Source organism: Polypterus senegalus, chromosome 18, assembly GCF_016835505.1.
Source record: "Polypterus senegalus isolate Bchr_013 chromosome 18, ASM1683550v1, whole genome shotgun sequence".
Taxonomy (NCBI): Eukaryota; Metazoa; Chordata; class Cladistia; order Polypteriformes; family Polypteridae; genus Polypterus; species Polypterus senegalus.
Genome location: NC_053171.1, coordinates 98,290,727 through 98,307,636, shown reverse-complemented (window position 1 = coordinate 98,307,636; position 16,910 = coordinate 98,290,727). Strand labels below are relative to the sequence as shown.

The following is a 16,910-nucleotide window of genomic DNA, read 5'->3' as shown; positions in this document are numbered from 1 at the left end:
AAGAGCGTCCTGTCTGCTCCCATTCCATATGCCTGGTTTGACTGTGATGTTTCTGTCTTTGTTCTCTAATCCCCCTAAAAATGCATAACAGCTCTTGGCCTTAGTAACCTGACTCCACCTGTGAGATCATCACCAAAAGTCTGGGCAAAAAGGACAGCCAGCAAGACTGCTAGCAGGCTGAACGGGAAGGGTTAAATTACACGGAGTGCATGAGAAAACACCGAGGTGTTGATCTCACTGAGTAGGCGTCTGCAGATCCTAAGCAGTTTGCACGCTGCCTGGTTGAGTTGCGCAGCCTGTACAAGTTAACAAGTTGTTCATGTTCTGTGTTCTTTTCAAACAGCACCATTCTTTTGCTGTGTGTGCTGTCAACTGAATGCTGGGAGTCGGTTTACTAATCTTCCTCTTAAAAGCAAGCTCTTTAAGGTAAGTGGTTTTCTTGTAATGACTAAGCAGCCTGATAAAGAAGATTGTTAGCCAAGCAAAGAAGTAAGGAATGTATGGGACGGTTTTTATTAAGTGAGGTACACAACTGATTATCATGAAGAAGAATTGTGTTTGCTAGACAAAATAAAACCTTTATGTCACACTACAAAATACAGCAAGGGGAATATAAAGAATGTTAAGTGGAAAATGACATTTTTTTTTTTTTTACAGGTACTGTATGCTTAGCTAGTAGGTACAGGTATATTATTTTGTTGTAATCATCTGCTCAAATACTGAACAGAATTAATGATTCCTCCTGGAGTTTTATAATGCTCATTAAAAAATATTTTATTATGGAAAAGCAGAGTACATTGAAGCTTTGTAGTATTGCGCTATATGACTCTCCATAAGCGTTGACTTGTCATTTAGGCAGATCTGCATGGCATTTTCTTTGGGATTAAAACACAGTATAGGATTTATTATAGTCATTAAAGTGAAGAAGGAAAGAAGAATTTTGTTAATTTCAGTGGGGAAAAAAATCAATGGTGGAAAACGGCAAACCAGAAGAAACAGAATTACTCTTGTCACTTATCACCTGAGACGCTGATAAAAAATAAAGGGAATAATAATGCTGGTATGACCATAAAGCTATACAGACAAAATAGTTAATATTTCATTTAACGTCTAATTACAAACAAAAGTTCTTTGTAAATATCTGAATGTGAGGAATGCAAAATTTGCTGAAGAATTAGAAATACTTTCATTACTCCGTATCACATTAGGTTCAGCATGAACATATATTATATATATATACTGTATATATACACACACAGCATTTTTGGTTAATACAAAATGTTGATATTTATAAATAGAAACATTAACATATTTTGCTTCACAATGTGTACAAAAATAATTTTTGCAAGGTAAATATCCCATAACTTTCTTGATAAGACTGAGTCAGGTGAATGCATACAGTTATTCAGATTAAAAAAGAAGCTTTTGAAGCACATTAGTGAAATAACACTTTTTAGGGTTAAAACTTAAATTACTAAGTAATGCCAGTGATTTTTACAATCCTGATGAATTTAATAACTGCATGGATAAAGTATACAATAACATTAATGGTGTTGTTTCCAAACAAATGATTACATTTAACAAGACCACACTTTTATTGTTTTCCCAAATTTGAATTAAGGACACCTTCATTCACTTTCAAAGTCTTTGAACAGTTAACACTAATTTGATCAACACAGTTAATGTTAGTGCTTTCCTTTTTATTAAATAATATTGTATCTATCATGATTACAATATAACCCATCCTTCTCGTTCATCAAAGATAATGTGAAAGCTGTAGCTGTGATCTGCACAAGTAGTAGCTAGGTTTTAAATTAAGTGCCATTTCTGAAGTAAGTAGAGGAGTGCCTGGTTCAATACCCAGCAAAAGCTCAATAATTACCCGCCAATGGTAATCACTTGTTATTAAAATAATACAACAATTCAACAGGCACCTATCAGAGCACTTTTTCCATTTAAAAACAAACTAAATGGAGTTAAATGACTGAAAGTGAAAGTGGGAGTGCGTGTATATCCTTAAAATGTGCTGCTAGTGTTCTGGACTATACACTACGGGTGAATAAATAAACTCATGTCGGCGTGACATCATATGTATACACACGGCGATCATAACGAGCTTCCAAAATAGAAGGACATTTAATGGATTTCCAACACAATGGCTCACACATTTGTGAAATGACAAAATGACTAACAATACAAATTAGCGGTTCATTAATTGTTGTTTACTTTGCATGATTTCAGATTAAATGCAAAGGTTTAGTAAAAAGTCCCCAGGCACTTGATACCTAATTAAACATATTAAAACTCAGTGTAAAAGTGTTACCACTGATTGTCCAAATTAATTATTACACTTACTAGTTGCTATTACAACAAAGCAAACACAGCTAAGCATCTTTTCTAAAAAGAGAGTAATTATACCTGTTTTGTTTTTGCTGAATTTTGAAAATCTTACTTGAACCGCTCAGCTAATTTGCATATGCCTGAATTTTAAATTGGTCGCATTTTAGGTTTTCATGATATAATGACAAAGTGAAGCAGAAATTCCAATTTATGAAGAAATTATGCACTCGACACTTGTCCTTTTGAATTCGAATTTGACTCACTCAAACTGAAAGCCTTCTCTGTAACCATTCATTTCTTAATCCACTTGTATAATTCAGGGGTATAAGATTCTCTTTGTTAAAAAGGTGCTATAAAATAAATGGATAGAGCCTTCTCATGACGCTCAGATATCCAATCCTAAACACCAGAGGGTTACAATAAGCCAATGACTATCCCAGCAGCAAAGGGTACAATGCAGGAATGGACAGCCAGTCTATCACTGGACTCAATGATACACACATCCATCGGCAGGAAGAGCGGCTGGAGAAAACCTAGAGAACGTATCACACTGCGGGCACCGTCGCTGGTAATCAGACTGGAGTCATGGGGCCATCCGCACCTAATGTAGAATTTCACTAACAATTGGTAAAATAAGGACGTGTAACAAGGTGTGCTGTACGTCTGTACGTCTGTTACTACCCTCTAGCTTTACGGGTGTTAAAACTAATAATATTTGTCGATAACATGCCTAGCAGTCTATGATAACTGTACAACAGTATTTCAGTTTTGGCAAAACATAAAAAAAAACAACCAGAATCAACTTAACCTTTAATTTGAAAAAAAAGTTGTCATGTGAATAATAAATATACTTCCTTCCAAAAAGCACTGAAAACAGGCAACTTGGCAACATTTCACTAATTAATAAATTCAGTTTAAACATATTCTGAATTAATGAATACACATTAGATCTATGAATTGAACACATGAAACATATAATTAACAATAAAGCATGAACTTAATTGAATATATAACATAATAAACAATAAGTCATTCAATTTATTTTTACTATTAAACTTTTATTTTGCATGCTGCAACATATTATTGTTATTATTAAAACTGCACAAGACTCACCAGGTTTCAAATATTTATAAATAAGGGATACAAATTGCAAATAAGTGTGCCTGACGTTTTAACAGTAAAAAATTATATTGTGGCAAATAAAGACATTTTTTTCTTTGCATGTCCTTTGCTTTTTCTAATTTTCTGAAAACGTTTCTTTGTTAAAATGGGAACCAGCTCGCTCTTACCCAGTTTTCATAACTGAATTAAGATTTACTGCTTTCATCAGCTACTCGGAACATTCTGATATTTCTTTAAAAACGTGCTGTTACACCTTTCTCAGATATATAGCTCGTGTATTTCTAAATGCATGGTATGTTGCCAGTCTGCTTAAATATCAAAATGAATGACCTTTGTTTGATCAAAGATTTCAGTCCTATAACCATATAATTGAGGAACTCTGGTCCTTCCTGAATTTTCATGGTTTCTGTGATCTTTTGCAAACACGCTTTTACTGACTGCATTCTCAGTCTGCAAGAAATGTCTTTTGGCTAGAACTTTTCCGCTAAAGCCAACTTGTTTCAATCATCAATGTACAGTAAATGGTGCTATATTGGTACCATGTGTTAAAAACAAGCCGTTTTCCAAATACTAGAATGTATTCTTTTTTAACAAATGGATAACCACAAAATATTTGTATTAAGATATATTCATTTGGTTTTGCAATTATATATTTATAAATGTATTTATGTGTGTGTGTGCCTAGCACACATATCCAAAACACATTGATTTAGAGATGGGGTTTATCTTTAGTGCCAATTACTGAAAGGCAGGCTTCATTATTAATTGCAGGCACTTTGCCACTTCCTCTGAGTGTGTAGGTAAAATCAACTTGAGGTGGACAAACGAGAAGCAAAGACCAGGCTGTGCAAATCTCAACAGACGCCTACTGTAGCACCCCACAAAAAAACTACACTTGGAAAGCACTGCGGATAATCATAGTCTCATTAAATAAATAAAGTAAATCGTGTTTGCAATTCTTTTTCAATTGCATTATTTAAATATATGCTTATGTGCCTTCAAGCTATATTTATGACCGGTTTTTAATTTAAGAAAATATGAAATCTATGAATGCAAAAGTATATTTGTGTGAAATTGGAAAATTCAGTTTTTAACTATTATTGCAATATTTATGCTTTTTCCTTTTCAATAATGATCAGTGTATAAGGAGTGCAACGACAAGTATATAAAAATATACAATTAGATATGGCAGCTATACAGATAGATAGATGAAATGCACTACATAATAAATAGAAAGATATGAAAGGAACTTTATGATAGATAGATAGATAGATAGATAGAAATTAAAGGCACTATATAGATAGATAGATAGATAGATAGATAGATAGATAGATAGATAGATAGATAGATAGATAGATAGATAGATAGATAGATAGAAATTAAAGGCACTAGATAGATAGATAGATAGATGCCGTTGTTAAAATAAATATTCATTGGTTGCTTTGGAAATAGTTGTTGTGGTTAGTCATTGCATTTTTTCCAAGTGTTTAATTCCATTGTAGCTTGACGCGGTGTTTCCTCTCGTGTAGTTATTCTTTAAACTTTTTGGATATTTTTCAAACTTTTCATACATAAACATTTAGTAGTCTTGGAAAATCATATGTGTTCATCTGATATTAATGGTAAAACAGCTTAGTGAGAAACAGAGGGTGATAATTGTTTCCATTGTAAAGCTGTGTTGTATTTACATTTTGGACCAAAATGTCACAATCTAAAAAAATATATACCAATGAAATGATTTTTTTTTTCTTGCAGTGTTATAAACTATTCTTCTACTCTTTCAATTCTATCCAACATCTCATTTTGTAGCTAAGTAACACTCAAGTTGCACAGCATGCCTTAAAGCAGGTTTGGACACACATACTGCTTATTTTTGTTTATTGCAAAACCCACAATCGGCCAATTTAATCTTAATTAAACTTTTGAATAGCAGGAGCTCCTTATGTCAATGGCTATTAAGCTGCTTCATCCTTTTATACAGTGTCTATTTTTTCAGTAAATAATGTGCACTGCCACTAATATTTGTTATCTGTGGTCTTCATACACGCCATGATGTTATATTTAGGGTAAAGACAGGCATTCACATAGAAAAGCAAAAGAATTTACTTTGTAAAGGCCGTATATTCATTGGGGCAGGATAAAAGAAAGGTTTGTTACAACGTGAAATGTTAGGTTGCTAACTATTTAAATAGTATCTTAGCAGAAGCATTACAGCTTGGCTGGGAGACTGAGCCCAAGACCTCTGCTGCACCACTTTTATGATGCCAAGGGGCAGCTGCAATAGCAGAACAGACGACAGAAAGACAGACGTGTAAGCAGATTAAGTTAGGAAGATGAATACACAAAGGGTGTACCATGTAAGACTGACTGACTGACTGACTGACTGACTGACTGACTGACTGACCAGAAACTTCATATGTTTATCAAGAGTTAAAGCATATGTTTGTAAGAACAAATGAAAATCGTTTTTTTTTTTAGATTGGATAACAATTTAAAAACTTTAAAAATATTAAATAAATTATTTTAGCTTCTATAATAAATGGATAAGCAATGTAAAAAGTTACAATTGGTCTTGTTTTAGATTATTTTTATTATCTATATTTTAGACTCTTTTTAAGAACCTTTTGAAAACGTAATTATTTTAAAGTGAAGAATTCTCAGTTACACATTTTAGACATGCAGCAGGGTGTAGTTGCACGAGAACAGACATGTACTCCTTCATCGATGACAGTTGTGATAGTTTGTATGATCCGATCTGTGCTCCAGTCGTAACGAATATTCAGAATGTAATTTATAAACTGTTATTCTCAATTTTCTGGTGAATTTGTATTGACTTACCAGCTCTCATATACAGTATTGTATTTCCTTTTTTCTTTTGTAAGCTACCTTACGTAAAGATATCTGCTAAATAGTAGTAAAGAAGTATATTACTTCTAAAATATTCTGCAATGCTGAGGAAATATCACAAACACACTATTCTTTGTTTCTTCGTTAACATTTTTTAGAACTTTAGAAGGCTACCTTGCATTTTCTATACAAACATGTACATATACACACTGTAACCTTTTCTGGTAAATTGATAAGCATTTAATTTTGTTCAAAACAAATGCAGATTGGTTACTTTTTAAGTAAAAATACAGTGCACTTACATCTATGAACTGAACCCGCTTAACACATTTTAAGACTGTGAAGTCTGAGCCTCTCCATATGCCACTCCAGTCTGTCGCAATGCAGATTTGTATTTCCAGATAAATGATAACCTTTAAGAAGTATCTGAATGAGAGTTTAGGACAGTTTAGCTAGTAGCTAAAGAAACAGGCTTGATGGACTGACTGGTCCTCTCTCGTTTATAACATTTCTTAAGTTTTTATGTTCTTATATAAGTGGTAGAGTAGAAGGAAAGCCAGAGGAAAAACCAGAGCAGATATGGAGAGAATGTACAAAGATAAATAGCAAACTATAAAGGAATTATAACAATGTGTGGAGTTTAGCTTCAGATATTTAGGAGTAAATTCACAAACAGCTCCAAATTCAGTGTTGATTATATTTGTACTAATGAGGAGCTGCATTATTAGAATAAGAATGTGAATTACACATTATTTCTTTAATGTGACGAATTGTCCGCTGACTCCTTATCAACATGTATTTTATTTTACTCTTCTATAGAAAAACATTTTTGACAGCCTAACCTTCTGGTCTCTTCCCACTTTCGGGTTTTTATTAACGTGTTGGCCTGACTAATGTACAATCATAAATTATATGGGTGCACCTTCATTTTGAGTGAGTGCATTAGCTTTATTTTACGTCCTTTAATAGACAAGGTTATATTCCTTAAATTAATGAGAAGAAGCCGCATTTATGCCATTTTTGACGGAAAATGTCGACTGATTCTAGTACTTGTATTGATAACCATTTAAAAGTTGACTTCACTTTATAGATTCACTTTTGCGTGTATTTGGCATATAAAAAGACAAGATTCAGCTGGCTGGCATGCCTTGATGAATGAAATAGATAAAATCTGAAAAATGATATAACACACGTGCTCAGTCATTCTTTTACCTACCAATTCAGCCATATGTCATTGATTTCAATCATAGGCTATGAACAAAATAAGGCTGTGAAATGTGACCTTAACTTGTATGATTTTCTTGAAATGAATCAGATTGGTTCGGAGATGTTTATGGCCGTTTGTGTATATTGTTGCTACTGGGCATTAAGTGTACGGCATGGGGTTGCTAAATTCTCATTGGCTTGTGTGGGTTTTCAGTGTCCGCAACACTTTCAAAGATCAGTGGCTTCAAATATCTAAAGTGTGGGTAAGTATGCATACACGATGTATGTATGAGCTTGTGCCTTGATGGACAGATTAAGAAAACAAACAGAAGGAAAAATGGGGCGGCACGGTGGCGCAGTTGTAGCACTTCCCAGGTCCTCCCTGCATGGACTTTGCATGTTCTCCTCGTGTCTGCGTGGGTTTCCTCCCACAATCCAAAGACATGCAGGTGAGGTGCATTGGCGATCCTAAATTGTCCCCAGTATGTGTGCTTGGTGTGTGCGCCCTGCGGTGGGCTGGTGGGTTTATTCCTGCCTTGCACCCTGTGTTGGCTAGGATTGTATCCAGCAGACCCCCATGGCCCTGTATTAGGATATAGCAGGTTGGATAATGGATGGATGGAAAAATGCTCTTGAATACCTGGAAGATGGGGTCACCTTTTTTAAAATACTCTAAAGTGGCTTAGAATGACTGAGTCTGCTCTGCAATGGATGGCTCTGTGGTAAGTTGCTGAGATAGACAGAGTTCAGCTCTGTGACTCTGTAAATTTAGATTAAGCAACTTAAGTAAAGGGTTGGATGGAAAAAAATAATGTGCATGGAATGATACGTAATAGACAAATGATAACAAAATGATTTATAACCAAAATTCTGCTTTTTCTTTAGAGCCATTTTTTCGTTTAACTGCTTACTAGATATGTCTTTGTAGCCAAGGGAAAGAGTTGTATTGCTTAATGTTAAATGCAACACTTTCTATTAGTTGGAGCAGAAAAGGAACAAATGTACATCCAACCAGCCTAGGAGTCTGAGTTCATTGCATTTCTAAACAGCATCTCCACATTTGAAACCTTTGAAAATAACAGAAGGTAGGATGCAAGGACTGCTAATTCAGTTTCAGTGCATTCAACCAAATATTTAACTGTTTTTCCATGTTAGCACAGATATTAGATTGGAGAAATATAATAAAAAAAAGTAAAGAACAACCATTAATGTTCTCTCAAGGAACTCACACGCTTGGTAGCAGACATCTAAAATGTTTAACAAAAATCAGAAATAACTACATTAAGATAATTCAATGGCAGGATTAAGGCTGCAATTGTTAGAATTCCCACTTTTCAGATCTAAAGATAGTGGAGTAGAAAGGGGGAAACGCTCTCGACATTTGTTCAGCTGGTTGGAGACAGGATTAGATGGCATGAAAAGGCACCGGGGTAGGTTTTGCTCTGAGGGGTGCACTGCGTCTTTTGGAAGCAAGAATTGAATTTCAGTTTCTCAGCAGATCTCCTAGCAAGTGCTTCCTACTATGATTTATTGTGGCACGTTGAAAGATTCCAAAGCATGAGTCAGTTTGTGTTGGCTTGGTGGTGCAAAGGTTTGGTTACTGTTATTGCAACAAGCTTTTCCTTCAAGAATTGTTAAGCCTTTCTGCCCTCTGAAATTACATCTGCACTTATGGAATTATTAAATGAAAGATGTATTGTCTGCCCAGCGAAATGTTTATAATCATGAGGTTTCTTTCAAGTTTTACAACAGGAATATGGGCCTGATCCCATTAAGAAGTGTCTGGATTTGTTAACATTTCAATGATTGCCTTATCCAGTGCTGAATAAAGTTACTTAAAATTAATAAGCTGACATAAACACTGAAGTATTTGCTCCACACTAGTGTTAGTGTGGCGTTGAGTAGTATTTCCATTCCATTACTTGTTTATTACTTGTTTGTTGTTCTGTCATTAGAGATTATCGGTCAGCCTGAGAGTCATATTAACTTGTAATTTTTATTTTCCTTTAGGCATGGTAAAGTACGAGAGGAAAAAAAATAGAAAACATCCATCATAAACCAGATCAGTTCCCTCTGCTGTAAATTCACATTACTGTACATTCTCATTGCTTCATTTTCACCATTTCATTAGCCCACCATCTTTGGAATTCATCGCTAATAACATCAAGAGATCATTCTACAATCGGGTCAGCTCTTTCCGGATAACATAACATAATCCATCTATTCATTTTCTGAAACTATATTGGCAACATGCTTATGCCAACATACCACAACTGATTACAGCAAACCAATTTAGAGCCATCAATGAATACGGTAAGCAGAAACTGGGAGAAAAACAACAGCATTCAGGGAGAGAGGCTACACAGACAAAAGACGAATGTACAAATCTCATTTTAAATATTGTGACCAGGCTGGGGATTGAACCTGAGGCCCTGGAGCTGTGAGGCAACAATGGTAACCACCATTACACCTCATCATATCAATCCCTCAGGTCAATTTCAGCTGATTGGAAATCTGTGAATGCACATGTGAATGGGCCACCCACACTTCGACTGTAATGACTGCCGAATTTTATAAAACCACACCGATGGCCTTTGCCCAGTCAGATGTTACTCTGCTGTTACAGACTGCTTTGATCCACGTGCGTATAAAATATAGACTGACTCAGTAAATTCTCCTCGGAGTCTGAGTAAGTCATTGTCGGCTGCAGCTTTGAAAAGATGGGTTGCTAAATTCCATTAAGTGACTGAGTCCATAACTTTTTGACAAGTTACAATTAATATAATTAGTTGAATATACAGTATGTACCCACTGTACTTACTATATGTACTCATTTTGTATATTAGTCACTTTATTTGTGAACAGATATGTTTAAGCAAATACAAAACTAACAAATCCATGAAGACATTTTTTTACTGTCACATGTTAACCCTGTTAATATTTACGTGCAATCTTTTCACTGATCTCAGTGACTTAAAAATCAAAAGTTTGTGGGTGCCTGTACGTTCTTAAAACCAGTGCCATAAAGAGCCTTAAAGATTATTGGGGTAATCCGGGACTATAGAGAGACAAAGATGAAAATTCTGTGTATTTTTATATCATATTTCTGTTTATTGGGTGTTAGAACATTTTACTAAATAAGGTACCTCACCTAATTCAATTATAGTTTACCGTTTATTCTTTTCATTTTTTTTTTTTTTTTGAAGAAGAAGACGATTAACTTAAATGTTTCTGTGTAACAGAAGTTTACCTTAATGGGGTCAGTAGTCAATTATAGTAATTGAAAATTGCACTACAGCTTTTTTATTAATAATATGGACCCGGGTTCGCTTCCCGGGTCCTCCCTGCGTGGAGTTTGAATGTTTTCCCCGTGTCTGTGTGAGTTTCCTCCCACAGTCCAAAGACATGCAGGTTGGGTGGATTGGCGATTCTAAGATTGCCCCTAGTGTGTGCTTGGTGTGTGGGTGTGGGTGTCCTGCGGTGGGTTGGTACCCTGCCCAGAATTGGTTCCTGCCTTGTGCCTTGTGTTGGCTGGGATTGGCTCCAGCAGACCCCCGTGACCCTGTGTTCGGATTCGACGGGTTGGAAAATGGATGGATGGATGGAATTTTTCCTGTGAAAGGGAAAATTAAACTATTCAGATTCTGTAGTCAAGTCAGTTTCTTTCTGATTTGTTACAATATTTTGCCTTCTGTGCCTTTCACGTGGGTTTTAAAGTCCGTATGGAGCCGCGTGCTGCAGTGCACCACCAAGCTGTATGTTAGCATCTTTTTATCTCACGGGAAAGTGCTTTTGTTAATAACATTTATTTCAGTAATGCACCCTTTTCTGTTGATTGTGCGGATGATCCACAATCACTGTGACATAATATATAGTTATTTCTTGAAGCCCTGCACTTTTAGGGAAAGGGTCCATTAGAGTGACTGCAAGATTTAGTGCTGAGTTATGACACTAAGGGTCATGCACTCTCAAGTTGCGCACTCACAGAAATGAAGGCTCCATTGCAACACGTTCAACTTTTGCTGAAATGCCGTGCAAAAGGCAAAGAGGTGTAAAAACCTTATAATTGTGGCTTAGCTATGACCAGAAGGCTACAGCAGGAAACAAGTAATATGGAATAATTGCAGGCTATTTTTTAAGGACCTGAGATAAATAATCTCCTGACATGGTGGACATGGAAGTTAAAGAGCGCAAACAGCAGTTTAAAGGAAATGTTTGGCTAGAATCCAACAAAAAGAGTAAAACATGTGACTGTGGGTTTCCTTTCCTGCAAAGCATAAGTCAGGGTTAAATATTTCATTATACTGTGTAGTTATTTTTTGAATGTATAGTTATTTTTATTCTTCTTGGAATTATATCGATACTTGTATGTGTATAAAAAGAATGTGATTAACCCTAAACAAAAATGTTGCCTTACGGAAACCTTTAAAATCAAAGGGAGGATGCATAGTCTGAAAATAGGTCTTCTATTGTTTGATAATATCAACTTATAACTGAAACAATACAATAATTAAGTGCAGAAACAAAATGCTCCTTAGTTATGTAGTATAAAAGGAGTCCTGATGGGAAAATATCTCAAAGGTCATAGATACTGGCATGCTTATGAGAAAAATGATGTGCATGCATTCCAAGGCTTTGTCCTTGCATGAATTAATATATAATCTTAGTATTTAGGAAGTAGCAAGGGCAAGCTATTCTTCTCTTATCTTAGAAGAAAAAAACAACAAACACGGAAAACTGATTTCATATCTGATTTGTTAGTGAACTGTTTTTAAAAAGTAATCTACTTTCTTCACATGCATATATCCTTGAGTGTAAAACTATTTGATATGTTGGTTAGCTGTTGACAAAATGTTTCCAGCTCTGGTGATCTCATTTATGCGCATGCATATATGTATATCCTTGAGCCCTTACGCCTCTCTCCGCCTGTGACCCAATCTTTCACTTACTGCCACTAGTAAAACCTAAAAGCAGCTGACAGGAAAACTCAAAGCTATACAAAGTCAGCCCTGAACTTGTAATAAACCAATTAGCGAGTGTAATAATACCCCGCAGGCATGGTGGTATTTACAATTCCAGACCTTCCAGGTGTTCTCCAGTTCTCCAGTTGCTGATTCAGGCCTCAACACATTCTTGAGTGCACTGGTGTTTTACCAGTACCATTAAACCAAATGTGTGCTCAAACTGACAAGTCATATATATTGTGATTAAAAAGATTTACTTTTAATATGCTTAAACTAATAGCCATCCTACTGTGGCCCACAGAAGCAAATAATAGCACACACTTCTGGTTTAAAAACTGCACACTTGGATGAATGTCATTTTAAAATATAAGAATCGCACATGAAATTTAATTACCTGCCCAATATTTTCCCCTAAAAAATTATACCCTGTCGAAAGGAGCTAGTAATGAAAAGCAAACAAAATTCTATTTTTTTCTTACATTTTTTTATATCGCATTATATATATTTTTTATTTCACCCAAAGAAGAGTTATTTATTTTGCATAGTGCATGACCACCTCATTATGAATTACTTCTAAAGGAAATAATCCATTTAGGAAATGGAGGAGGTTAGGAGCAGGCGCTGATACAGAGCATTGCCGCACCCACCACAAGACAAACCAACTCAGGATCCAGATTAGGACCCGAGTGCAGCCATGCAATGGGTGACACCTCAGCACCACACTAAATCACATGGAGAGGAACAGCAGGAGGTTTTTTTTTATGGTGGCTGGAGTGCCAATTTTGCCACCAACCCCCAAGTTTTTCCCTGCAGGTTGGAGGGCCGACATGCAGGGACGGATGCAGATTAACGGTTAGAAAATGGTGGGAGATAAAACAAACATGTTCAATTCTGAAGAGTCCATCCTTTTTAATAATAACTAGCAGGTTAGGCAGTGGCTTCGCTCACTGAGTAGAAGGGAAACATTTGCAGATCTCATGAGGCAACGGCATTAATGACCCAATTCTATGATAGATTTGCCCCCGCATTTTAAATGTCGGCATAAAGCCAGACTCCTCCGTAGCAGCCGTGGTGCCAAACGATGTCATCTGAAAACATGAATTGTATTTCCTAACGATGTCATCTGAAAACATGAATTGTATTTCGTAATGTTCTGTAGAAAATGAGTTGAATGTGGATTTGTGCCAGAAATAAGAGACAACGGTTCAGCTGGTGTTAATTTCACCTTGCCGTCTGAACAACACATCCCACGTGATTCAAATTTAACCCTCTGTGCTTGGCAGTACTCACACACATGATGTCCATTTCTCATATTGTAACTTTTGGATGTAGGCAATAATCTTTTTCAATGTTATAATTGAATCCCTCCATATACAGACCCTGATGCCAGTGTGACGTGGTAGCTTGTGAATGCTGAATCCGTCGAATTCGATTCTGTTCAGCACATTGTTCGGGTGTTTAAGAGGCCCTCAATTGTGATTTTCGTATACGTTGATCAGCAAGCCTGCTCTCTGTTTCTGTCTCACTTTGTCTGCGTAACCTGACTCTTGTGGTCACACGTAAGCACGTTGTTCGGGTGTTTGTGAGTGGTCATACATAATTTTCATTTCAAACGTGATTGTGCGAGTGCATTATGATATGTTCTGTGGTCATATGTAATTTCCGTTTCAAACGCGAAAAGAATTTTATATATATAGATAATAATAATAATAATACATTTACAGAATGATTACACTACCTTTTCAAAATTTGGACACACCCAAATATTTTCAGATTTTTTATAGAAACTGATACCTTTTTTCAATCAAGGTACCTTTAAACTGATTTAAAAATATAGCCAAAGCTAATGTTGCTAATGGCTAGTGCTGCTTAAAAGATTTTAATTTATTAATCACGTGACTGTAAAGCCCCAGTGTCCTGATAGTCAACTTCATTAGCCTATCCTCAATTAGTCATTTATAAATGCTACATGAGATAATTATTATTAGAGAATTATTACTATTAGAGAAACCTTTGTAATTCCATTAGTGCCTCTGAAACGTGCTAATCTGTTTACTTGTGTTGCAAGGCACTGGCATTCCTGAAGTTCAGTTCTGGTATCAAAAATGGCCAAAATGCCACCTCAAACAACACGCCAGTCTATTGTTTTTTTTTTTTTTTGCAGAATGAAGGTTTTTCAATGTTGTTACTGAAGGCGTCTATAACTGTCTTGACAGAAGAAGGCAAACTGGCTCTAGCCAGGGTAGAGAAGGAAGGGAAGACCCAAATGGGCAAATGTATAGGAGAGCAAAGAGATCAGAGTCCGAAGTTTGAGAAACAAATAATAATAATAATAAATTTTATTTATATTGCGCTTTATATTTAACAATCTCAGAGTGCTACAAAATAAGAATAAATTAACAAACAAGATAATCTATGGAAATAATTTAACAAAATGCCTTTCTAAAAAGATAAGTTTTTAAGTTTTGTTTGAAAGCATCAGTCAACTGTGGGGCTCTCTGGTAATCAGGGAGAGAATGATGCTTTACAGGTCCATGCCGTTACATTTTGCTAATATTTGAACCCAGATCTGAACTTTAGGAATATCGGTATCTTGCAACCCAAATGAAGACAAGAATATGTTTTCATTCATGCTAATGCACTTACAAAGGTTTCTGTCATAATCAATTAAGTATAAGCTAAGGGAGTTAACAATTAGCACACTGAAGGAATGGCTGCTGAAAATCGGGCTTTGCTGTTATATGTGAACAATAAATTAAAATCGGTTATTTCTTGTAGTAATACCCATTAGAAACGCTACTGATGTCTTGGCTATATTTCTAAATCAATCGAGTGATATCTTGCTCAAAAAGGCTATACATTTCTATCAGAAATATGAAAATGTCTGAGTGTGTCCAAACTTTTGAGTGGTAATGTGTTTCTTTACTGGGTACTAGGAAGCCAGAATGGAGTAACAGGCCATCGTAGGCCATACTCATGTACACACCGAAGGAAAATTTAGAGTCACCAGTTAAATCAACCTATACATCTTTGAGATGTGGGAGAAAATCCAGAGCAGTCAGATGAGAACAGACACGGGTAGAACATGCAGACTCTACACATGTTGACTGGGCCTGTGATTCAGATCCAGGGTGTTATATCCATGAAGTGACAGAGCTAACCACCGTGCATCATGCAGTTTACATGAGGGAGCTTTTTAGAAAACAGTGATTTTCACATATTTGAAATCAGTGCTGCTGCATTTTGGTGCAAGAGAACAAATTCAAAATGGTGTCAATGACTAAGATAAGCAATAAGTTTAAAATCTACACAGAGCTTGTTGCCTTCCTATGAGAAAAAGTATTGAACATTGTACATTTTCATTATTATAAGGAGAACTCTGGATATGCTCAACTTTTAAAGCACTATTAGTTTCGATACTAAGGTCCATACTATGGCTTCGGAAATTAAAGAAAATATTATTTTGCTATTTTAACAGTAAACCTTTTATGCTGATGGGATACGGTGTGCGTCTATAACTGGATTGGATGAGCTCAGTAAGTGGATGGAAGGAGTTTCCTTATCTAAAATATCCTTGTCGTTAGATTTAACCCATATTGCCACTGCATGTAGTTGTACTGTATATATATATATATATATATATATATATATATATATATATATATATATATATATATATATGTGTGTGTGTTTGTGTGTGTCCTGTGGTGGGTTGGCACCCTGCCCAGGATTGGTTCCTGCCTTGTGCCCTGTGTTGGCTGGGATTGGCGCCAGCAGACCCCCGTGACCCTGTATTCGGATTCAGCGGGTTAGAAAATGGATGGATGGATGGATGGAGATATATATATATATATATATATATATATATATATATATATATATATATATACTGTTGCTACATACAATTAAAACAGTGTAAGAGAGGCATGGAGGCACAGTGTTTAGCATTTCTATATAATGCCAACCACTCAAATTCAGCTCCCAGCCAAGCTAATCTTCATGTAACATTTGCACATTCTCCACCATACCACAGATTTTCATCAGATGCTCCACTCTTCTCTCATATCTGAGAAACAAAACACATGTCTTAGGTCAATTGGTGTCTCTTAATTGGCCAGTTTGAATGAGTGTGGGAATGTGTTTGATGCTATTATAGTGAAATGGTGTCTTGATGAAGATTGGCTCGTGCTTTGATGATGAAGTAGATTGCAGTTCCCCAAAACCCTGTAATGAAGAATGTGGATTCAGAAAGTAGATGGGTGGATGGATATATTAAGTAAATTGACCGGTTATCATTACTAGGAGTTTCAGTTGCCTGTGTCTTGGTCTGACAATCTAATGACACAATGAAATGCCGCATCATTGACATTCTAAATGTGCATTGCATCATTTATATCCTAATTGCTTCATGCTGTTCCTTTCATAATGCCT

The 16,910-nt window shown here is 35.8% G+C and overlaps 1 protein-coding gene across 2 annotated transcripts in view; it reads left to right on the top strand.

Moving 5' to 3' along the window:
- The first annotated feature begins 222 nt into the window (after positions 1-222).
- Positions 223-16,910, top strand: part of si:dkey-87k14.1 (leucine-rich repeat transmembrane protein FLRT2) — an 84,683-nt gene continuing 67,995 nt past the window's right edge. For both annotated transcript variants that reach the window (XM_039741063.1, XM_039741061.1), the window contains exon 1: positions 223-426. The gene's annotated coding sequence lies outside the window, so the exon portion shown is untranslated. The remainder of the gene's footprint in view (positions 427-16,910) is intronic.